The 24,802-nt window shown below is 45.9% G+C and overlaps 1 protein-coding gene across 3 annotated transcripts in view; it reads right to left on the bottom strand.

Annotated features, from left to right (window-relative positions):
- Positions 1 to 24,802, bottom strand: part of LOC139059927 (neuropilin and tolloid-like protein 2) — a 230,261-nt gene that overhangs the window by 171,270 nt on the left and 34,189 nt on the right. The window contains exon 1 of one of the 3 annotated variants that reach the window (XM_070538553.1): positions 20,354 to 20,417. The exons of 1 other annotated variant lie outside the window; for it this stretch is intronic. The gene's annotated coding sequence lies outside the window, so the exon portion shown is untranslated. Of the gene's footprint in view, positions 1 to 2,161; positions 2,264 to 20,353; positions 20,418 to 24,802 lie in introns of those variants that run through there. One more of the 3 variants, XM_070538554.1, reaches the window with a different exon arrangement.

Genomic DNA, 24,802 nt, shown 5'->3' with positions numbered 1-24,802 from the left:
ACAACGTATGCAAGTGTAAATTGACAAATAAAGTATGTGCCAACTAGTAAAGAAAGTAGTAATGCGTTAATGCGTGATGATACACCAGAGCTCAAACAAAAGTAGTTGCACCGCAGCGTTACAGACGTTCCTGACATCTGAGTGAGTCACGTGATTTCAGTCCTGGCATATGTGATGTTAGCTGAGCCACGCTGTACTCGCGGGCTACGTTCCGTTTCAAAGAAAGGAAAGCTACGGGGCTAGAGCGCCTGCGCTTGTACATGCTGTGTCGAGCTTTCCGGCAGCGTTTGACAGAGCTTGTAGTTTCTTGGAAGAGACACCAAATGAGCGTAGTAGCGTTCACGTGCGATGGTTCCGCCCAAACGCGAAAGAGACGAACAGAGAAAATAAGTTGTGTAATAGCACTGAGTGATCCATTTTCTCTACATTCGCTGTTCTAGATAGTGTGTTCACCTTCCCTCTCACCCAGCCTATACCCCAGCCACACAGCCACTTCCGTAGCCCTTTGAATCAAAGATCCTTTACTTGAAGGGAGGACACGCGCTGATTCACGTGCGCATCAAAGGAAGCCTAGTTGAAGGGAGCTTTTGAGTCAAGGGAGTGCGCATTTGTTCTTTGAAATCTCAAATACTCTTGAGCCTAGAAGGCGTCCAACAAAAAAAATTTCACAAATGAGGAAGGTAATTGTAACTGCTAAAAACTGTTTTGCTGTACTATAGAAGTTTCCAAGCGCTAAACAGTTTCGTAAATACCAGCAGTCTCAAACATGCAACGGGTTGGTACAGCAACATATGTACCAACAGCAGTATGTACCAACAGCATTATGCACCAACAGGCCCGGATTTCAACCATTCTGCACAGCAACATCCGCGCAATATTGATGTCATCTGCGATTTAGTTATCGACCGCTGCACATCGAAGTGCGTTTGTCTAATTTTCTGCGCGTCGTTAGCTCTTTTTTGTCCCTCGTCGACTTCGTGCTTTAGGATACGCTGCGGTTTCTGTGGAAAGCTTCAGCGAAGGCCATCTGGAGGCCGTGTAGCACAGACACGTATTCTTTTAGCTAATGTTCCTTTGGAAGTTCTGTGCTCCTTAACTTCAAAGGTTTTTCGGCATGCCCATGTAACCGGGGTATTATTCTTACGAGCGTGAGATTGTGGAAATCTTTCATGCAGCTCTTTTAGTTGTGCATGCTTTGCCTCGGTAGCTTTCTCTCCATTGGCAGAGCACGTTGCCCGCTAATCCGGTTATGCCGGTCAAGAGCTGTGTGCAAAATTTCTTAGTATTCGTCTGAGGACCCTGCAACTGGGGTAGCTTGCTAGATGTCGGTTGCACGCGTAGCGTTTAATCATTGTGATATTGCACAAGTGCTCATCAGCCCGAGATTCTGCATGAAGGCACGCGAGTTTCAAATATTCAGGAGTACCTGGACATGTGTCTACGGCTGATACCGAGGCGCACAGAAATCAGAGTAGCGGTCGACAGCAGCCGATGGCTAATCAAGAGTTCACTCCTGAAAAAAAAAAAAGAACACACGCGACTGCCGGTGTGCTCCAACAAACCAACGAGAAACTACAGAGCATGTGCTGAACGGACTAGTATTGAAACACTTCGGATGAAACGCCTGGTTTTCGCTAACTCTACCCAAAGGTTGTGAGGAAACACAGAACAAGTTTAGTAACGAGGAGCTTGTGAGTCCCTTATAGCAATAATTAAATAACCATTTATTTTCCGTGAGAAAACACCCACTTCAAGCATGAATTGCTGCTAGATCATTTCAGAAGTTTCTATACAAGGGTTCTGCGCTCTCACCTGCTTTAGTTTCTTTGTTGCCTGATTCCGCCAAACAAATGACGCAGCCAGGCGCCCCTTGCGGTGAGCTCACCCGAAGAAAAAAAATCACCTTCCTGATATAGTTCAGTGAATAAACAAGTGGTGGCAGTGGACTTTATCTCACATCTCAATCACCTGCGCAGCACACAAGCGACAAAACGCACCCCAATTTGTTACTGCTCCTCGTCGCGCAGCATAGAGGACACGCGCCAAAAAAACCGCAGAGAGAGAAGCGAAGACGGCTGAATAAGTATAAATCAGGATGGGAAATAGGGCGGTGGCGCGACCAGAGAATACGGTGGAAAGGAAAAAAAAATAAATAGAATACCGGGTCTGTGCAGGCTGGTCCGCACCTCGCAACGGTCAAAGCTACAAGCCGGTGCCTGTGCGACTTGTATCCGAAGGAAACCCTTCCCCCATCGTGGCGGCACTCGGCGTCTTTCCTCCTCCCTTCTACAGCGACGGAGGGGAGCTAGAGCGCGTTTACTACCGCCGGAGTTTCGCTCTCTCACTACCCCCAATTTCCTCCCCCTTCCCCTTTTCCCCTTTCTCGTATTTATATTATTTCACTGGGGTCCGCTCTAGCGATCGATGAGAAACGCTGGGCGTTTTTCAGCGAGCTTGGGCGCCAAAGGCGAAGCACCTGTTTCGCGGAGCGTTTCATTTCTTGATGCACATTTTATTGTTTCCCCACTCTTTCGGAAGGCTATGAAGCAGTGTTCAGGTTTTCACTTGTTTGTTTTGTCTTCCTTGCGCAGTATGGGTTATCGGCGCTGAGCTTCACCCTAGTGGAGCCGCTCGTTTTGGAGAGGTGGTGTTTCTTTTCATGTCCCATTTAGTTTTCTTGTATAGCAATCTTTCTGTTTCTAGCAAGCTGTTTATTTGTTGGGTTGTAAAGAACTTGATAGATGGGTTTAAAGGATACGCGGAGCAAACAGACTACTTCTTTCTTTTTCAGGGCTGCCGTTGCTGGGCTTGTTCTTGCTGCAATATTTCATTTTCTGTCTTTCTTTCTTTTTTTTCTTTCTTTCTTTCTTTCGTTCTTTCTTTCTTTCTTCATTTATTTGTTTACTTATTTACGTGGAGTGCTCCGTGCACCGGCTGCGTTATGCGCCGTAAAGAGTAGTGCGTAAATGCTTACTTGCTTTCTGATGTTCGGAACCCTTGGGCTTCACGTTCGTTATGTAATCCTTCTCCTTCACATTCGTTCGTAATCCACATATTTCTTTTAGTTTTTGCGTACTTTATTCTCGTCGTAGCTTCGCCATCTTCCGTTCCTGATTGTTTTATTATTGTCCAAAGCGTCGTGTAGCGCTGGTCTTCTTACACTAAGGACACCTGTGATTAAAGACCTTGCGCGCTTGCCGGCTTTCTGTAGGAGCATGTTTGGGCCAGGCGTTCGATGGCTGCGAGGCGCTCACCGGACACGGTATATACGAGATGGTCCAGCGTATAGCTGATATATGGCTTCTTTTCACGGCAGCGCGATCTTCGAAAGCAGAAGGTCGATGGATTGCAGGCCCCCCAAAAATAGCGTGGAACGCTCCGCTACGGTGCGAGCTTTGAAAGCCTCGTGAGAAACGCAGTCACTTAGTCATGCGTTGCTTCTTGTATGGAAACTTGACACCACACGCTGTTTCCTGTAAAATATGCGTCTGTGTGCGTGCGTGCGTGCGTGCGTGCGTGCGTGCGTGTGTGTTTTCACGCCGCAGCCACCTTGCTTCTTTCTGGTGTGAAGTCTCCCGATGCGGATGCAAAGGTGACTCAGCTTGCAGGTGGGTGCGGCGTGAAACACAAGAACGCCCATGTAGATTGCCAAGTTGGCGTTATTAGATTCTCCTGACATGCGGCAAAACCTACATAGGCCAGACGGGCTGTTGTTTGAACGTGCGAATCCGAGAACAGGAAATGTCAATTAAAAACCGGGAGCAACGTCATTTACCCATGCATTGCCTAGATCATAAATGCAGGCCTCTGCTCAACCAGGTTAAGATCTTGTGCAAGTGCAGTAACAAAAAAGCACGAGAACTTCTAGAGGCATATTGTATAAAAAAAGAAGGGACAAGCATGCATTAGTGACACATCGGTTATGCTTTACAGTAGGGAGGCACATCTGCCAAATAATATGATCAGCTGAGCCACGCCATTGGTTTTTTTTTCTGATTTTGTGTTTTTTCTCCTCTTTTCTGCTGCTGATGATGCGCCTGCGCTGGCGTGAACTGATATTTAAGTGTTTCCGTCGAATAAACCTCAGTTGTTAGTTTGCGCCTGTCCTGTCTTCTTCCTTGTGATCGTCTACAAAGCGCACCCAATCTTTCCAAATGCTCATAACATGTATGGAAGGTTTTCTTCCACCATATACACACATTATGGTATGGGTCAGTGAGGCGCGAATTAGTAATAGCTCTTTTTTTTATCACGAGCTCTATACACACATGTTTCTGTTTAAATGAATGCTTCAGGGACCGTATTTACGAAACATTAATGTAATGATGACGCCATTAAGGTATTCGTAAGCGCAACTTCAAGCGAGTTGCCATTTTGGACGCATTATTAGCTGAGATAGTCGGTCAATGGCAAGGAACACTTATAAACAAAAACCTCTGTGAATTTGGCGCCACATTCCCGAGAAAAAACCTAGGAACGCCTAATAATGTTAAGCATTGTACCCGCAGCTAGCAGTTATGTTTTGCAATAACGGAAGCACAAACTTGCTGAAGTATTCACAGAAAACCGATTGAAACGAAAACAAAACAAAAACCGCTAGCGTGCGTACTTGGTGGAAACAATGCGTCGCTGCTCCATCACGCAGCCCCACCCGAAATTTATGGTCCGTCATCGACGGCGATGCCGAAACGCTTCACCCTTTTGTTTTCATGACGCGGTTACCAGTTATTCATTATCCGGGCGGACAAGCCATGTAGGTTCATTGTTCCACGCAATGTTTCAGGACGGCCGCTAACTCACGCCTCTGCAATGACCGAGCACCAGCAGCTTCCCTAATTTCCAGCGGGCTGAGATGCTTTGGGCAATAAGTTTCCAAAGCACGATACGCCCTAGCCCGCCATCCAAAAGATGCGCGTCGTTCGTAACAGCAGTGAGCGCAGCTGCAGGAGCACTCTAGGTCGTAAATCATAACGCACTACCGACAATTCTGCGGCAGAAATACCTGGCGAAATCACGCCTTTCTCGCCAGCGCTCTTTCATCGCAGGAAGCTTCTGACTAGCTTGATGCTTCTATGCTACCACGGAAGTAACGATAGCAGCAAACGAAAACACCTTAATTATTGATGTGGGAGAAAAAATATAAACATGTTGCTTTGCTGGAGCCGTCTCACTGTTGACTTACGGCTTTTGTTGAAGCCGTTTTTGTGTTGCTTCATGGATAACGTATTATAACGGATGAGTTGTTGCAGATGCCGGTGTAAAAGCAATACACAGTAATGTCTGAATTATATTAGCGCCTCCGCGGCGTGCCCTAACTGTCGGAAACACAGGAAATAACAGTTTAAGGAGAGAGTATGTTGGGAGGGGGCTTTACCTGTTGGAAACTTGCATTTGAGCCCTTTCGTGGGAAGCGTGCGCTGTGATGACGCTTTTAGCTCCTACCCAAGAGTTAGTGGAATGCCTATGTGCTCATGTCAAGCATTTCGGGAATGATGCCTAAATTATTCTATTAAGTGACATAAATGCCCACATACAGGATCTAGAAGGCTATACGGACAACAACGGGAAGTCAATACTAGATATTAGTGAGGAACATAACATCGTTATTATAAATACAGGGCAGACCCCATGGGAAGCGGGAACCGGCAATCGACCATTGATTAGTGTCTGATGACAGAAGGAATTCATGATAAGCTGAGAGAAATGGTCCTTGACGAGGAAGGGGACAGCAGCCTAGGGAGTGACGATAAAAACATCATTTTGAAAACGGGATATGCCGTTGGAAAAGAGAGCAAGGAGTGCAAAATGGCCAGTCCAAATTTGAACACTGAACAAATAACAAATATAGTCAGAAGAGTCGAGGAGCAATTTGGCTAACGGCCAAACAAAAAGTCGGAATATAGTGAGCTTATAAGTGTAATAACGACATAAAAATGGAAAGAGAAGCAACATGTTCGTTGGAGGGGAAAAAAGAAACTGAAAAGCTGGAGGAACAGGGAGATACGAATAGCGATCGCCGAACCACAGAAAGCATCCCGAGAGCACAGGCAGGCAAAAGAAAGCGCAGTTGCCGCAGGTTGAAGTATCTAGAAAATGGGAAATATGCCGCGAGAAAAAAATCTATGCTTAAAATACTGGTGCAAGCAAAGATAAAAGGTGAAAGGGAACGTTGGTTGTCAGAAATACGTGAGAAAAAGAAGGCAGCAGAGAAAATATTTTGCAACCACATAAATTTAATAGGCAGGAAGTCAACACCAATACAACAACACATCCTAGACGAAGATAGAAACAAACTGGAAGGGGAAGCTGCATTAAATCATCCAAAAAATAACAGCCGAATCTTTCCACAGCAATTACGAGGTTGTAGCTGAGAAAAAAAAAAGGCATGAAAGAAAACCATATGGCAAAGGAGCTGGTACTGACAAATTTTAATTGGAAGGAAGCCGAAGAGAAAATTCCGAAGCGCACTGCCACAGGGCTAGACGAGGTTCCCGTCAGGCTGATTAATGAACTAGGACCAAAAGGTAAGGAAGCTCTGGTGAAAGCAGTGGAAAAAACTTTAAAAGGTAGACGAATACCGTACAGTTGGCGACAAAGTAGAATGAATTTAATTTACAAAGGTAACAGGGACAAAGACAGAATCCACTCGACCATTACATCGGTAATATACAGGTTAGGAATGCAGACAATTAGGCTAAAGCTGCAAGCATGGGCAGAAAAAAAGGACATTTTGGGAGAACTTCAGAATGGCTCCAGAATTTGGTTTGCGTGATTACTTATTTGTGCTTACTCAGTGTATTGAAATATCAAGAGCACGTAGAAAGGAAACCGTTATCTGTGGCCTTTTTAGACATTACAGGAGCGTATGACAACGCAGACCACCACATATTGTGGGATATTCTGGAAAGGGAGAGCTTAGGTGACGATTGTCTACAGCTTAGGAGAGAGATTTACCTAGAAAATACCGTTTGCGTTGAATGGGAAGGGATGAGGAGCGAGGAGAAAGTTCATAACAATGAGGGGCTGAGGCAGGGGTGCCCTTTATCCCCGCTGCTGTTTATGATGTACATGGTGAGGATGGAGAGGGCGCTAGAAGGAAGTAATATCGGGTTTAATCTCTCATACAAACAGGCGGGTACAAAAATAGAGCAGCAACTCCCAGGTTTATTTTATGCGAACGACATTGTGTTGCTAGCTAACAAGCAAAGTGATTTGCAACGTCTGGCTAATATCTGTGGACACGGAGGAAACAATTTAGGTTTGAAATTTAGTGTTAGAAAATCAGGTGTTATGGTATGCAATGAAAACAGTGAACAGACAGTGGAGATACAGGGCCAAGAAATACCTCGGGTCACAGAATATAAATACCTTGGCATATGGATAAACGAAGGCAATGGATATATGGAAACACAGAAAAGAACCATAACAGTGAAGGGGAAGAGAAATGCAGCCATAATGAAGCACAGAGTGCTATGGGGATACAATAAGTACGAGGTCCTCCGAGGTATTTGGAAAGGTGTAATGGTTCCATGAATTACTTTTGGAAATGCGGTTGTTTGCTATAAATCAGGGGTACAATCAGGACTCGACGGGAACCAAAGGTCAGTGGGTCGCCTAGCACTGGGCCCTCACGGGACTACTACAAATGAAGCTGTGCAGGGTGATATGGGCTGGACTAGTTTTGAAGTGAGGGAAGGTCGCAGTAAAATTAAGTATGAAGAATGGTTGAGGAATATGAAAGAAAGTAAATGGGCTGAGATAGGGTCCAGGTATTTGTACAGGAATAACATTGATTCACAGTGGAGGAAAAGAAGTAGGAAGCTTACCAGCAAGAATGTGGCCTGTATGGTGAGCAACATAACAACAAAGAACATCAAACGGAAAGTCAGACAGGCTGAGATGATCTCATGGGTGGCAGCAAGGGAAAAGAAACCTGCCATGAATAACTACTTAAGAGAAAAAAAAACGAAATCAGGAAAGAAACAATTCATGATAACTCAAAGGGAAACTCATTACTTTTCGAAGTGCGATCAAGTGCCTTAGAACACGCACTTATAAAGCAAGATATAAGAAGGTAGAGAGAGAGAGAGAGAAGGGAAGACGGAAAGGCAGGGAGGTTAACCAGACTGAGTCCAGTTTGCTACCCTACACGTGGGGAGGGGAATGGGGAGTGAAAGAGGAAGAGAGAGAACTTAAGTGTAGGATGTCTATAGTCGGGCACTCAAGTCCATTGCCTTCAGGTAGCGAAAAAGCGCTCTAACTGCTTTCTGGGCCAATGAACTGTGAGGCCAGGCTCCCAAGATCTTCGCTTCCGCAAATGGCCTGTCATCCAGTCTATTTAAGGCACACTGGAGAGTCTCACGTTGATTATCGAAGCGAGAACAGTGGCACAGAAGGTGACTGATGGTCTCTTCACACTTGCACTTAGCGCACATTGGTGAATCCGCCATTCCAATGCGGTAGCTGTAGGAGTTGGTGAATGCTACTCCTACCCACAGCCGACACAGCAGTGTTGCGTCACGTCGTGGAAGCTTCGCTGGTAATGTAAGTTTCAGTGTTGGGTCGAGGCTGTGTAAACGACACTTAGAGTTCTGTGGTGTATGCCAGCAACCTAACATGATTGCACGAGCAAGACTGCGAAGCTCTCTTGCAGCGTCCACTCTGGATAAAGGTATAAGGAGTGTCGGTGAGCCAGCCTGGGCACGTCGGGCAGCGTCATCGGCGAGGTGATTACCAACGATGCCACAGTGTCCCGGCAGCCACTGAAATATGATATCATGTCCTCGTTCAGATGCGCAATGGCAGGTTTTGTTGATTTGTGACACCAGCTGTTCATAATTTCCACGTCGTAAACTTCGCAAGCTCTGGAGGGCTGCTTTCGAGTCACAAAATATTGCCCATTTGTTGGGAGGTTCTTTTTCAATGTATTCGACAGCAGCGCGAAGAGCGGCCAGTTCAGAACCTGTAGATGTCGTTACATGTGAAGTTTTGAACTTGATGACGACCGATTGAGATGGTAGAACAACGGCGCCCGTAGAATTTTCCGAGACGGAACCATCCGTGTAAACATGAATTCGGTTAGCATACGAAAAATGCAGAAGTTCCAATGTGATCTGCTTGAGAGCCGCGGTGGTCAGGCTAGCTTTCTTCACTATTCCTGGAACAGCAAGGTACACAGGAGGCTTCTTCAAGCACCACATAGGGGATGGCGTTCTTGTTGCGGGTGAGTGCCTCAAAGACAAAGAGTGCCGGTTAACCGCAATCGATCTGGAGAACGCTGCCTTGGGTCTTTTCTCAGGCAAGTGAGCGAGATGGTGGTCAGGGACTCTGGATATATGGCGAACATGCGCCCGGAGTGTGTCGATATCTATATAGGTCCTTATTAGGTTGTCTCTCGCGATGGCAATTGTTGCCACGGTTGAAGCATTTCGAGGTAGCCCCAGACATGTTCGAAGGGCTTGGCCTTGGATGCTCTGTAGGACATGGATGCTAGTTTTGTTAGCATTGGACAGCACTGGTGTGCTGTATCGCAAGTATCCTAGGAAGAGCGTCCTGTATAGTTGAAGCATAGATGCCACGGATGTGCCCCACGTTTTACCGGCAAGAAACCTTAGTATATGGGAGATAGAAGTAAGCCTCTTCTTCAAGTATGAGATGTGGGGGCTCCATGAAAGGTCTCTGTCTATAATAACGCCTAGGCATCGGTGAGTTTTTGCGTAGGCAATTGGTTGGTGGTCAATAGAAATGGGGTACCAGGTCATGGGCTTGTGGGTAAAGGCGACTAAGGCGCACTTCTCGGTCGAAATGCTGAGGCCTTGCGCACGCAGGTACGATTATGTTAGGGTCACTGCTTTTTGGAGCTGTGCACGCACCTGGAGACGTAGAAGAAGCATGTGCTTGTTGCGGTAAAGCTAGGGAAACTATGGAGCATGTCGATTTAGGAATCACTGGTCTCCTTGAAGCCTTTGGGTTCAGCGAAAGCAAGGGGAAAGTAAAGATGTTCGCAATGGAGATTTGTAAGAGGCGATTTGAAAATTTGTGGAAGAAAAGTAGGGAAACACAGAGGCGGGAAAAAACAAAGATCACAATAGGAGTTCAGAAAGGAATTCATCGTGGTTTTTTATTTTTTTATTTTTAACATAGGTAGGAGATTATGCAGTAAAGTAACAAGAGCTTGGTGACGCAATCCACCGCCCCATTCTAAAGGGGACGCTGATAACATATATCCATTCCATTCATCTATCCATCTACAAATAAAGTTCGAACAAAATGGAAGGAATCCATTGCGAGTGCAATGTGAACTTAATCTTCGGGGAAATATAATATTTCCACTAATTAAAAAAGCAAACAACGTGAAGTTTCTCACAGCCGTCATTACATCCGTCTTCGCGTAGCATATGATAACCGGCTTTCTGTGTTAGAAAAATATTCGCTAATTTTCGTGACCATTAACGAAAACCAGAAGTTTCGGACTCGGGGCAAACCTTAGTGCTCGGGACTTCTCATTGAGAACGCGTCTTTGCATTAGATTAAGTTCGTTATGGTTAAACGGTCATTGAAACTTAATGAATCGGAAATGTCATCGCCCCCTGCTGATTGTGCATAGTGCTCCGAAAAAGATTTGTCGAGAACTCTAAAGCCATTGCTTCGTCTTTCTGCATTGGCTGCACGAGTGAGCGCAGTTATTTGTTTTCTTTAGCGTGTTGCTCTCTATCATCTTTCTAACCCCTATCCCCTATCCCCAGTGTAGGGCAGCAAACCGGAGGCTCATATCTGGTTAACCTCCCTGCCTTTCTTCTTCATTCTCTCTCTCTCTCTTAACATGAGGCGATTCCAAGTCGACGCAGGCAGTTCCTCAAGTTTCCGCACTTGCGAGTCTCATTATACTCTGTACACATCTAGAAAAGCAGATGTCGTCGGGCAGTTTAGCGATATTCCCACAACAAAGAAATACCTCGCTTTGCATAGAGGAGTGCTCATAAGTTGACGAGAGTGTCGCGTCTTTTCGGGGCCAAGGGGCTGAAGTAGGTATCCGCGGGGGATGGGAGACGAGGTCTTCCAGCAGCGGTACAAAACTTGTCCTCTTTGGCGGGGGATGCGCTTGGACCTGTCACACCACGCTTACCATCAGTACAGAAGTGGCATCGATGTTGCCGCCTGCGTTCGCAGGTGCTTGGCAGTCTCGTTCACTGCACAGTGATCATTCTTCAGGGACACGAACACCTGCTGACACGTCTGAGCCCGGCAGTGAAGCAACGTCCAGCAACGATGGTGTGGAGCCCACACAAAAAACATTGTTTACGCTGGACGTTGAGGCTATGGGCCAGCTGGGTTGGGAAACCCGGCTGCCAACATTAACACCGCACAATTAACGCAGAGTCCGCGCAAAGTCCATGTGAGCATGGCAGCCGCGTGAGTATAGCCTGGCTGCTGATGACGCCAGCGCTGCCCTGCGCGTCGAGGGCTAACTCGTGTGAATACCGCTTTAGGCAAGGTGGTGCAGCTTAGACGAAGTTCAGTTGTTGGCAACATTTGTTTCCTGTTACTGGATTTTGCTTATAAATGAACTGAGGCAATATACGAGTGCCTGAAGTTACTGAACGCGACGTATAGCCCAGGATGCGCGTCAGTACGGGGTTTTGCCGAATTCTAGCGCCACTGCGTCACTCATGGGCGTCGCTTTGTGTGCCGCTTGCTTGCAATTCTTTGGCATCGAAGGACGGAGACACGGTGGAGCCTGGAAATGCGACCTTTGAATGCCACACGCGAGCAAATATTGATTGCCACGCGTGTGGCAATCCATATTTCAATCAATCAAGCAAGCAACCACGGCACAACGTAAGCGAAGAAACTGTACAACTTCCTTATGCAAAAAAAAAGCTATCTATACAAGCGGGTTGGACTGCAAGCTCAAATTATTTAGTGACTGTTCATGTAAATTCGCAAACTTTGGTGATAAAACGCGATTCTCTTTCCGCGTGTGTTTCAACGCTCCGCTAGTCCTTGCAACACTCGATTACAATTTCATGTTGCTAACGTGCGTTGTTTGAGACAGCGGCGTTAATTCGCGGAAGCTAAAATATTGTTTCCTCACCAGCGACAACGGGGCTCAGACAAGGCTCTTTCGGAAATAAAGTTTGTCTCTTTCTTAAATTCCTTCACAATAATTACGGAAGGAGGTGACATATCGTATTTTTTGCACGCACATTGAAATCTGTTTGACAATTCCCATTGTGCAACCTTCCTTCATTTGTCTTTCCTCCTCTCTCCTCACTGGAGAGAACCTGCAAGTGTGCTCCACTTGCACGCACAGTCGCGTACAAGAAGAGCAACTGGACTCTATCTCAATGGCGAATGACAGTGTAGTTCGTTGTGCCAGACTAAGCCTGACAAATTGGCAGTGTTCAATTTTTCTTGCAAGTTAAAAAAAATGTAACTTTATATATGTTATAGTGTTATACATTACGAAAAGGCTTCGCTGTATAGAAAGGAAATCGATGCGGTCTCTCTGTAAGGCTTTCCGGGAGATTTAGAGCCTTTGTGCGAGCCGGTCATCGGGCAATCAAAGTTGGCTCGCGGCCAAAGAGCCCGACGATGTCGAGGAACGTTTGTCCAGCGTCGCTACATTGAACAGCCAGATAGTGTGTTTCTATATCCCAGTGCTTTGTGCTCGCGAGTGAAGGCAATTATACGTTCTGTCTGCCGCTTTTGCAGTGAGTTTTCCTTTTCCGCCGTCTTCTGGCTGTGCTCTCGTACTAACAAAGCCTATCCCATACTTTTTCTTTATGCTGGTGAAAAGTGGCTCTTAAGCGCGATGCATGTTGCGCTGGGGTCTTTTAAAGGCTTAGTCAGGCGTAAAAGCTCTTAGGATAGTACTGTCGATGGTTATATTGCGATTCGTTCATCGTTAATGTTCGTAAAGTACACAATTTGTGTGCAGTTTTCCACGGCGGCCAATTACTATATCTTGGTGCTTTAGTTCAACGGCTTCTATTTTTAATAATGGGTGCTGCTGACATATACATATATTGGCGTGCATATAAACAAAAGCGCAGAGTTGGAGGACAACATTGATGTTGGACACTGGTGGATACTAGTTATACATGTGTGCTTACTTTTATCCTGACGTGGTTACTTTGATTTGGTTGTGTAAGATATCCGCTTATATTTCAGTATATATATGTATATAGACAAAGCAACACGCTTATGTTTCTTTGTCGCCGTCCCAGTCGCGCTGCGCCCTTTTGAACAGCCGTGAACCAGCTCGCCCAAATCAAAGCTTTATTCAAAATTACAGGCTTTTGTATAATGTATATGCTATTTCAATAATTGCATATGCTTTCCATATAATTCGGAATCTATGTGGATTCCATATGAATTCCGTGAAGTTTCCATAGGGATCCTGCGGAAAACGGATGAGAATATTGGAGTGCATACGGAATGTTTCAGTGTAGATGGCAGAGAGAGACAGACAGACAGAAAGAGAGAGAGAGAAAGAAACACAAGGTACAGAGATGAATAAGGTTGAAGCTATGTGCTATACCATAGACTGAGGAATGGCGAAGCGGGAAGAAAAGGGAAGGAATAAAAAGGAATACGTGATCACAAACAGCTTTCACCATGCCTTCCAAGGCTGCCGCAGAGCCCAGTCGTCTTTCTAAAGTGCAGCAATGCTCTGGCAGGTTTCTGTAAGGACAACGACCACGCACATGATCTCGATAATTTTGCCTTCCGCGTACCCATTGTCATCCAGATGGCTTAAACCGGCACACAAAGTCTGTCTCTTATGCTCAAAACATGGGCAGTAGAGGAGGATATTCACTATGGGTCTAGTAGCAATCACAAAAGTCACGCAAGCCACAGTCCGCGATGCCAACGCAAAAACTCTGGGCTTGGCGTAAAGGTCACGCCCAGCCACAAGCGACACAGTAAACGCCGAAACATCGTATGCTGCAACATGGCGGCAGTGCCGGAAGAATGAGATATACCTGAACGCACTTTATCGGGCCCACGAACGGACACTGATAAGTGTCATGGTTAACCGCAGAAAGACTCACGAAATTGCAAATAATTGAGTTCGCAATCGCCTCAGTGGCGATTTTTTTTTAGGAAAGGACATGAGTAATCGTAAGATTCTCGGTGGATCCACCAAAGATTCGAGCAAATGCGCGCAACACGATAGATTTCGGCAGTGTAAGGCACAAAGCTACGCAGTTGCTTATTTTACTGCTACGGAACGGTTCCTGCCGATTAAGAACAGGCCTACCAGGCCATGGCGGTGAAGACTACGACGCCGATCTTATAACTTTGTGCGGGCTGTCCATTCTGGTCAGTGCTAGGGTGCGCCCGTAAATACTTCGGTATACAGCCTTCTCCTTGCCTTTTCTACGTAACATTTTGGTCATTCAATATTAAAGGGTGCTTTTTGTAAAATAGGCCAAGCCTAAACAAGATTCACATAAAGGATCCAAATACGACAAAAAATAAATAAACAAACAAAAATATGAGCGCTAAAACTCGTGAAGCTACGACAGTTCTCTTTAGCCGCGGGGTCCGCATGCACTACGCTGAAACATAGAAGCGTACTGCTCGTGTTATATAGGAAGAAATAATCCCTTTGCCATTGAAGAAATGTAACGCGAACATTAAACGATTATCGCACAACGCAACATTCTGGTGACGCAAGAGATGAACTGTCGAAGACTCCCTGTGTCTACAGTGCGCTCTCTGCGGCGCTCTTCGTAGCCGTTGTTCCTGCACTCGTGCTCGCATTTGCACCTTCGTGTAGCGGACCACTCAGGTCGGCCGGTCCCGACGTGGGAGTAGCCGGGTGCGCGGCGAGTTCGCGTTCTCGCCAGACCTTTAATAAGGTTTCTCCACTCACTCACTCACTCACTCACTCACTCACTCACTCACTCACTCACTCACTCACTCACTCACTCACTCACTCACTCACTCACTCACTCACTCACTCACTCACTCACTCACTCACTCACTCACTCACTCACTCACTCACTCACTCACTCACTCACTCACTCACTCACTCACTCAGCTTGCTATTTGTTGTATTTTTATTTATTTATTGTAATACAGGATGTACTCGTATTGTATATTAGCCACTTGTAACAGCTCACCACAATTAATAGTATCTTTTTCATTTTTTATTGTTTGTTTTGTTTTTGCGGTGCATTTCTCTCTCTTCGTAACTGGTTTACCTTGTTACCAAGCCTACAATTGAGAACAATTGAGAAATACTACTACTACTACTACTACTAATAATAATAATAATTATTATTATTAGTAATAATTATAATTATTATAATAATAATAATTATTATTATTATATTATTATTGTTGTTGTTGTTTTTGTTGTTGTTGTTGTTGTTGTTGTTGTTGTTGTCGTCGTCGTCGTCGTCGTTGTTGCTGCTGCTGTTGTTTCTGTTCGTCTTGTAGTTGTTGATGATGATGAATTGAGTGCACGGGAAACGAGACAATTCTATTGAACCATGCTAGGAGGTCCCCAAACATGTGATTCTAATCTGCTTTAGTGTAAGGGAGGAAGTTCTAAATCGGACGCGTCAGTGTACGCAGTTTACACACCGAGTTAAGTTCAATGAAGTTCAAGGCTCGTTGCGTCAGATGCGTATTAGACTACTTTTGAAAATGTCTCATGCAAGAAATCATGTGGGCGCACTTTCTTCTCCATGGAGGAATAAATGCTTTAAAGGGCCCCTGAAACGGTTCGGACAAATTTTTAGGCGCATAGGGTACAGCTTAAGTAGAACATTCGCACCACAATTTAAGTGAAGCGTTACGTATTAATGGAGTTACAAGCTATTAGAAGTTACCCTCCTCCCTAGCCATGCCTTTCCTCCTCAACTCGCTCGCCGAGCGAGTGGCGCTAAGCTCCGCCTTCACTGGTCCTGCGTCACGATGCGACGTCACATCGTCCACTTCCGGTTGTTGGAGCACGCCTCCTCCCGCGCGAGGCCTCTCCGCTGACCGCTTGGCCGTCGACCGAGAGCCATCGAAGCAGCGTGCGTTGCGAGCATTCTGTCGTAGCGCCGAAGGTGGCCGGTATTCCGGCAACCACAGGCAAGCTGGTCATTTCGGCAAATGACTGGAGGCATAAACTCAAGCTGATGAAGGAACTTCAGAGTAGACGTACGTGAGCAGCCTGATCGGTCTGCACTGTCCAGACACTTGTTGGCGCAGCGCTTAACCAGTCAAACGAAGCGCTAATATTGCTCTAACCAAGTGTAAAACATTTTAAACATTTATAAGAACAACGTGTTGATGATTACACTCCTGCGAAAAATACACACCAGCAGCAAAGAAGAATGCACTTCGTTGCTGCTACTATGTATGGTTGAGCTCTGTGCCACCAGGTGGCTGCACCGTGCAGACCATTCACATTTACCTTTCTGCTCATCTCATGGCTCATCCCGGCGCAGTCAAGCGGCCAGACCCTGTCCCCTTGCGCTTGTGTTTGTCCTAATACCGGACTTGCGAAACGCTATTGCGTTAGTAATCTTCCGCTGTAAAGTGACGGCCACAAACGCGCAAATCCTGGCGCCTATCGGATAGCCGCAGTCCGATGCGCAGCAGCCAGTTCGCTCGTATGCTGCCTTGCAGAGAGACACGATTTCGCAACTTCACATTTTTCCAGTCGCTACGTCTGCAGCCCACAACGCAACAAGGGTGATTCATCGTGCTCACGAAAAGACTGATCGACACTGACGGCGGAGCTCTCGTCAAAGACTGCGCACGTTGTAACACAAGCAGATGACACTTGCTGTGTGCCGGAAGTGCTCAAGTGTACTAAAAAACTATTCTTGTGTATTCTCTTTAAGTTATTTTCTTTTTACAGAAACAAAGTAACTAACATTCCAACTTTTACGAGCATCATTTGTTCACCATAAAGTTGGAAAAATTATCGACCACGCGCCCTGGTCAGCCAATCAGATAGCTCGGCCATGTGACGTCATATGGGTTATTTGCATCATATGGGTAGGGGCGGCTTAAAATTCCGCCGAGCAGTGCGCTGCGATCGACAGCGACGTGCATTTTTAAAACCTTATAATAAATTACACGCTTTACGCAGAGCACTTAGATGTGTCAATTAATGATCAGAAGGACCTACTCTACCGACTCAGTACGTTTGTAGAAAATTGTCAAAATCGTTTCAAGGTCCCTTTAAGAAAGACATTCGATTACCATTGCAAGATGCGTCATTGTAGTTTATACAGCCATACGCGGCGCTCTCGTCTCTTCATTTTTTAACGTGAAACGTCTTTCATATCCGTCAGAATAAGGGGTTACTTGCGAAAACCGCATCGAACGAAAAGATGTTATAGTATTGTCACTTATATCTTTGCAACCGCCCTATCCACGTAGCTTACAGTTTGGTATTGTTGTGTAGAGCTTTGAAAGAAGCCGTTACTTGATCAGCCATATATGTGTCGCGAGCTCATATTGCGCCCGTCACGCAACGTCCATGATGCGACCAGACGCTTCCTTGTTTATTTTTATGTTTATATTGAAAAAAAAAACGGGGAGTTGTCGCCGTTTGCTGGCGACGGCTACGTCTTTTCAGTTGGTGTAAAATGTAGGATTAACGTCATATATCAGTTCTTGTACTAGGCGATTCGTAAACGAATAAAGAATATGCAGCAGCGCCAAGCTAACAGTCTCTATGGTAAATTTCTGGTTGTATCAAAAATCAGCAAATATCTGGGGTACAAAATTCTGAGCTGGTTTAGCGAAGCGTCGAAGTGATTTAACTGAATTTAGCCTCCTCGTTTGGAGTTTAGAGAGGCAAGCTTGGCAGTGCATTTGTCGATCTGAGTGACAGCGGTCGTGTTTGAGAGAGCTTGCTATAGCCACAGTCGGTATGGTATGGTATGGTATGGTATGGTATGGTATGGCCGCAGTCGGTATGGCCACAGTCGGTAGTTGTAAGCTCAAAACTGTGCTCGTCAGGAGTTACAAAGCTTACAAGCGTGCGATTTTGGTGCAGAAATTTGATATGGTGCCCCCACGTTTGAGACTTAGGGTGGAGAAATGACCTGACGGAACTCGGGCAGCAACACGCAGACATGCTACAATGCTACATCGCGCCCACCACTTCTCGCCATGGCGAGTCCACTTCTAATAGGGAGTGAGCATGATTCCAAGATTAGACCGTAAGACACCCACTAGCTGTAGGATAAGTTTGGCGTGTACACACTTCTTTTTGCTTTGATAAATGTCACCTGGGTATTCGGTTGTGTCATTTAGGTAGCTTAGAGTGCCCATAAATCCTCAGCAGCAGACACAAAACGTTTCACGTATACCCCGCTGAGGGTGCGTGCCAGGTACAACTTGCTCGGTAGCTTTTCTTTTCGCATTCGTAACCATAGAGAAATGATTAACAAAGCACGAGCACTCGTAGACGCTCACAGATTGAAATCCGAATTGGGGCACGTAGAGCACGCGATCATGAATATAACCTTTATGCATATGCAAAGACCAACGGACACACACACCTGCGCAGGAATCTGAAACGGCGCCGTGCGATTTGTGAAGAAACGATGGACGTTTTGGTCGCATGAACGAAAAAACAAAACATTGTTTTAATTGAAGTGCGGCACTATTTGCAACCGCTCAAAAGTCGCGTACAGCGAGTTTGGCGTAAGCATCAAATCGACGTTGTCATTTTCGACTTGCCCACCCCGAGTCACTGGAGCGTCGTGTTATCGCGCCACCCCGAGCTGAAAGCCTGTGCACGGGCAGGCTCCAGTGTTGCCTCTCCACAAAGCAGTAAATTAAAGATGAAAAAAAAAGAAATGAAACGAGAAGGAGGGCGCGTGTAGGTCAAGCGGAGAAGTGAAAAGTAGTGCGAAAGAGGCCGGTGACAAATGTCTCTCGGGTCGCATCAGTTGTCCAGCTCCAAGCGGCGCGGCCTGAACGACGCCCATGGGAAGACGAGTGCAACGACGGCGTCGCCTCGTGTATATATGGTGGCGCAAGTTCCCGGTCGCTTCCAGTGGGCCGGGTCAGCTGCGAACTGGCTGCCCTGTTTCTCAAACAAGCTGGCCACTCGAATACTGGTTTTTCTTTTTTGGAGAACTTTCTGGTTCAGTGCGCTGCTTGGAGAGGCACCATCGATGGGTAGTGAACGAACCCGATTCCCACTGCACTGTAGACAGATTCGAAAGCAGTCACTTAAGAGGGCACTTGCCTCGAATGGCGACTCGGTAAAAGATCGCTATACCACTATTCGTACAGCTCTGTACCCAGCACGCGGCTTGCTGGTAGCATGAAAATCGGCAGTCTCTTTCAGCACAGCGCCGCTCCTAACGAAAAACTTGGGAGATATTTAAGCTTCGCCTTTAATAGTAGAACGCGACAGCATCAAGAAAATTATTAGCTATTCCACTTTGTGAAGATGGTTGACCAGCGGAGCTATTTAGCACACGACACTGCAGAAAGCGACAACACTGATCGTCTTCATGCTTCCACTGACATGGTTTGACAATACCTATGTAAAAATGGGCACTATAGTGACACATACAAGCAAATCGGCGTCTTTCTACTCTCATCGAGAGCCAGTCAGCCTTTAATATTTATTATTACAGAAGGAAACAAGTTAATGCAGGCATGACCTCCAAGACTTGGTGACGTCAACCGACTGTGCGCGTCACCTGATCTCTGAGTCCGTAATAGGGGACGCAAACATACGCTGTGTATCCCCCGCCACACCGCAACCACTCTCGTCGCAAGCACGCATAGTTATCACGGGTATTGTCCCTTCGCACAATTTTAACGCTGCTGCCTCGACGTTAAGTAGGCGTTGCAGCAGGTGTTCAGGATCGTGCACCTCGCGCTATAAAAGGATTCCATGAGGCGTACCGCGCACCGCTACACAACACGGGTCCAATAAGCGGCAACGACGCCGCGTGGGTGCCTGCGTTTCTTCTCTCGCGAATTCTCGCCGCTCTTTCTGCACTTGTCGAGCTTGCTTGCGCAATACAGGGACGCGCGCAGCAGCCCGGAAGTGCCACTGCGGACACCCGCTAACGCGCGCTAATCGCCTCCATTTTCTTCCAGGCGTAACTTAGCGCTCTTGATGGGCACGCTTAAGCGCAAAGCGACAGGCGTGCACTATAGAGGGCGCAACACGTGGGCACTCACGCACACGCGCACACATAAGCAACAGCTAACACGACCGCATACACACGCACGCAAAAAAAGAAAGGAAACGCGGACGCGGACAAGCACACACACACACACGCGCACACAGAGCAAATAAAACACACAGAAGCAGTAACACATACAAACCATTACAGCCAAGTATGCGTCCATTGCTCACTTGCATAAAGGTCTTGCGGATGTAGTGCTTGCTCATATGTGGATTCGTCGCCCAAAGCGCACGCTCTAACATACGCAGAGAGAGAGAGAGAGAGAGAGAGAGAGAGAGAGCTGGTTGCTAAGGTAATTTCCGTACGCTGTATCGCATGTCTCAAGAAGCGAGCAGGAAACCTACATACAAGCATGCACAGAAATCGTGAGGAAAGCGGTGCCGGACAGGCAGGACTTGGCGAGGCGTGCCTAGCACAGCTGGTCGTGTTCCCAGGAGCTCGCCGCGCTTCTGGACGAAACGGGTCCGGCGCGTTTGCGTTTTCGAGCGGTGTAGGAAGTGTCTCTTCCCTCGTGTTCATTTTTGGAACTGTGAGGAAGCTCTGGTGTGCCCGGTGGTATTTTCATTTGTTTAACCTGTTTCGTACTACGCTTTATTGTGAAAGCCGAGACAGAATGTTTAGCTGTGTAATTATTGGGTTTGAAAAGAAACCGGCTACGCAGCCTCTTTCTGCATTCCATTTAAGTCTGGTGAAGCTTCGCTGTGTATGGTGCGCTGAACAAAAGCCTTGGGTATTTTCTTTAGTGCAGGAAATTGGAGAGAAAAGAAAAAGAATACAGTAAGTTGGGCATTGTATTTGCTTAGATCGCCATCTTGTTTTAGAGCATGAGTCTAAAACAGTTTCTATAGTTGGCGGAATGGCAAAAAAAAAAAAGAAGATCGGTCGTTTGTACTAGAACTTCCGATAATAGTCAACTACTCGCTATTTGCTTGCTTCCATGTCATGTTCTCGGCAGTGTTGCCGCTTCGGTTCCTGCAATATAGGCTGCTTTCCTCGATGAATGTTCACAGAGCACAGTAAAAAATTTAGGTGATGTTGTCTAAGCATGCAGAGTTTTGTCAAAGAGTACTCACACGCAGTACTGACTCATCTCTTTCCTTGCTTATCTTTCCGTGCCAATGACGTATTTGAGAATTGATTCTCTTGCATCTTTCCTACTTTTCGCATCTCCTGTCTTCACAATACCGGGAGCCGTAACCTATACAGTTTAAGGATGGAGAAATTGATTATGGCAATCTGTGTTATGGTCTGATTTATCTGTCTTCCACGCATGCAATATTAATACTTTTTTTTCAGCTTGGTTCACTGTTTGCAACTCCGCAGCAGTTTCTTAGTTACTTTAATTGTAAAAGCAGGAACATATAAAAAGAATTACTTCTTTTAAGCAGCGAATGAGCATGCCGTTATGTTTATACTCATCGTAAAGCGTGTCTTGTGTCATATTTGTTTCTTTCTATTGATATATTTTCTCTCGTTCACTGCACCAACTGAACGCTGGTTTTCGATATAGCCTTAGCAGAAAGACGAACTTAGACGTCCAGTTGCACTTGCACGTCATCTTAATGCAAATATATCAATTTTGTTTTTCTTTTGTTCCAAGCGTAGTATCATTTTGGAACAGTGTACGTGAATCTGCACTAGTAGTAAGATTATCAAAAAGTACTTCCGAAATTTGGGCCTTACAACCTGATTTCTGATCACCTGCCATCTTCGTTTCTTTTTTAATTTCGAGAATACTGCAGGACATCAGGAGGCACTAGCAGGAGTGGATACAAATTTATTCAACTAATACAAGAATACATGCAATTCACATAGATCAATAAAACACCTTAAGTATTGTAACAACAACAACAACAATAAATAACGTAGAACGTGCGATAACAAAAACGAACTAACAGAGGGTACTTTTACACACCTATAAGTTATAAAATAAATGATAACGCTGAAAGCCACTACAACTCTTCAAGCACTCAAAAGTTAGGTTATGCTATACAACCAATCTAATAAAGAAATGCACGAAATACTGTAACAAAAGCAACGCAACAACATACCAATTTGAATCAAGCAAATGGAGACGCATATGCATAAGGTAACAAGTACCAACAAAACAGAAAAGAAAGAAAGATACCGGCGAGCTTAATACTTAATGCTATAATCATCATTGATCCTCATGGCGAAATTATGCCAATAACAACGATAACTTACGGCAACGCGACAAATGTTGCAGGCATTTGCCCAGAAAACTTGTAGTGCTTGGTATAAAACTCGTAGTGCTGTTAAAAGAACAAAAAGAACTTACTCGTCCTTGACTCTTTCTTCACACGTGCTGACTATACACTATTGCATATTGTTTACCAGATGACTATTATCTTTTTCTTTGCTCTTTTTTTATTTGTCAACGACCACCGCATATTAACGAAACAAAACTCTCCCCACGAGCACGCAGGAGTAGCGTGCTCGTGGGGAGAGTTTTGTTATTCAGTTAGCATCCATCGGAACAACGCTAACAAGTAAAGAAAAGGGCGGCTGCGAAAAGACAGAGAGCCGGCCTTGCAGGAAGCGTGCTCCCCATTCAATAGTTAATGGGCAGAGGGAACATGAAACAGAAGAGAGGCACAATGGGGTGCGGGCACAGAAAAAAAAGAAAGTGAAAAACATGGTCGCTACAAAGTGATGGTCGATCTGTCATCTGCTGCGTTCGACAATGTAAGCGCGATCACTGTAGTTGGCATGGCGGATTTAGCGTTGCAGACATTGGAAGTTTCCTTCAGCATGCGTTGGCACAGAAGGGCTTCGATCCGTTTCGTGAAACAACTTAGCCTCTTGACAATTAGGGCAAGGGCTTGCTAAATGGGGCAGATAGACTTTGTTCCATTTTGTGACTAGGGAGAGAGAGAGAGAACGAAATGAAATGAGAAAGGCGGGCAGGTTAACCGACAGAGGTCCTTTTGCTTTACTACCCTACACTGGAGAAAGTGAAAGGGGAAAGAAAGAGGAAAGTATTATATAGTGGAGAGAAAGCAAGCAGGCGAAAGAAAAAAAGAAAGGCCGGTAGGAAACGCGTATAGGAGTATCAAAATTTCTCTAATAGTCCGCTCGAACATGAAAACTTCAACACAGACTGAAACGAATTCTTGTGTGGCGACCATATACGCCGGCATTCCAGGATGGCCGGCTTCGAAGGTGGTGGGTCGTCGAGACGAGTCAACGTTGTCGCGAACCACTGCCTGTGTGCGTCGTAGCGACAGCAGTGGGAAACGACATGGACCGTGTTCTCGCTGCCGCAGCCGTCTCAAGCAGCACTGTCGTTTTTGCCGTTGCAGAAATGAAAGCAGTTGGCGAAAGTGACACTGAGCCACAGCCATGAAAATACTGCTGTTTCGGGTCGGAATAGTCCAGTTGGAGGACGAAGTCGAAGAGATGGGTCTACTCGATGCACACGTGTGTGCTGGAAGATGTGTGTGTTCCCTAAGGACTGTGATATTATTGCGAAATATCTCTTGTGTTTGGAATACAAGTACAGTACTTCACAATGACGCCTAACGAAAGACAATGAAGGTTTTGCCAAAGTTGAAAACATGTTCGGTAACTGTTCTGAAAGTTAATTTTCTTTATGTTGCTTTGGTCGAAATTAGGCACACTTGTGTGCATCAGCGTTTGTTGCATAGCGTTGAATTACCCGTTTCGCTTCACGTATATTCCAGCATGCGTGCTGCAGGTGCAAATTTTTCAGTATCTTCTTGTCTTTTATCAACAAGGCGCTTGTTCTATAGAAATGGTCGACAGCGCGACATGGGGATCCAAGCTCAAAATAAGTGGAATACGACGACACATCGTAAACGAGGCACCTTCGGGACGTGAACGTTTGCGCCTTGTACATCATGGCTAGCGTAAGAAAATTTTCAAGGAAGTGTCGTCACTCGATAAATGCGTTTAATAAACTGAAAACTTGTAGCACACTAGTTGTACAGGAACCAAAAATATTGTGTAGAAATGTTTGCGAGAAAAAGGGGGATAGTCATTGTGGATCGCATTACGTCTCCATATGGGCCTCTGGTTCATGTATTGCCCATAGCTTTAATCGATGAAGTAGAAAAACCTCCGCACTGTTGACGACTTCTTGAAAAACAGGGCATATGAGTCTCTCGTAAACGCTAAGACTGTAGCGGCATGACATTTGCCTCCAAGGCCGGCGAAGAAGATGGGCTCACGTGCGGGTAGCACGAGAATAGGACGCTCTAGCGTGCTCGCCCTGAACGGCCCCGGTGTCGGCTGCTCCCGAGGTCCCGCTGCACCATGGCTGGCAGCCCTAAATAAACCGTGGCTACGGCGGCTACCTCTTCGCGCCGCCTCGCAGAAGACGGCCTTCCACAAACAACGTTGAGAGAGAAGTTTAATGATACGAAATGCACAGAGGTCGGCCTGAGGTATATTCCTCTAGCCAGCTACTTGGCGTTGGGGGAAGGGGAGGAGCAAAAGAAAGAGGGAAGAAAGAGGCGCATGATGGGTGACGATGACGGGAGAAGGAGGATGTAAAACATATGGCAAGCAATTTGGCATGCTGAAAGCCTACAGTCCAAAAATGGTTTGGTTCGCTACCCCGTAAAGAAAGAAAATTA

Source organism: Dermacentor albipictus, chromosome 5, assembly GCF_038994185.2.
Source record: "Dermacentor albipictus isolate Rhodes 1998 colony chromosome 5, USDA_Dalb.pri_finalv2, whole genome shotgun sequence".
Classification (NCBI taxonomy): Eukaryota; Metazoa; Arthropoda; class Arachnida; order Ixodida; family Ixodidae; genus Dermacentor; species Dermacentor albipictus.
Note: the sequence above shows the minus strand (reverse complement) of the source record. Positions and strands in the feature narration are given on the sequence as shown.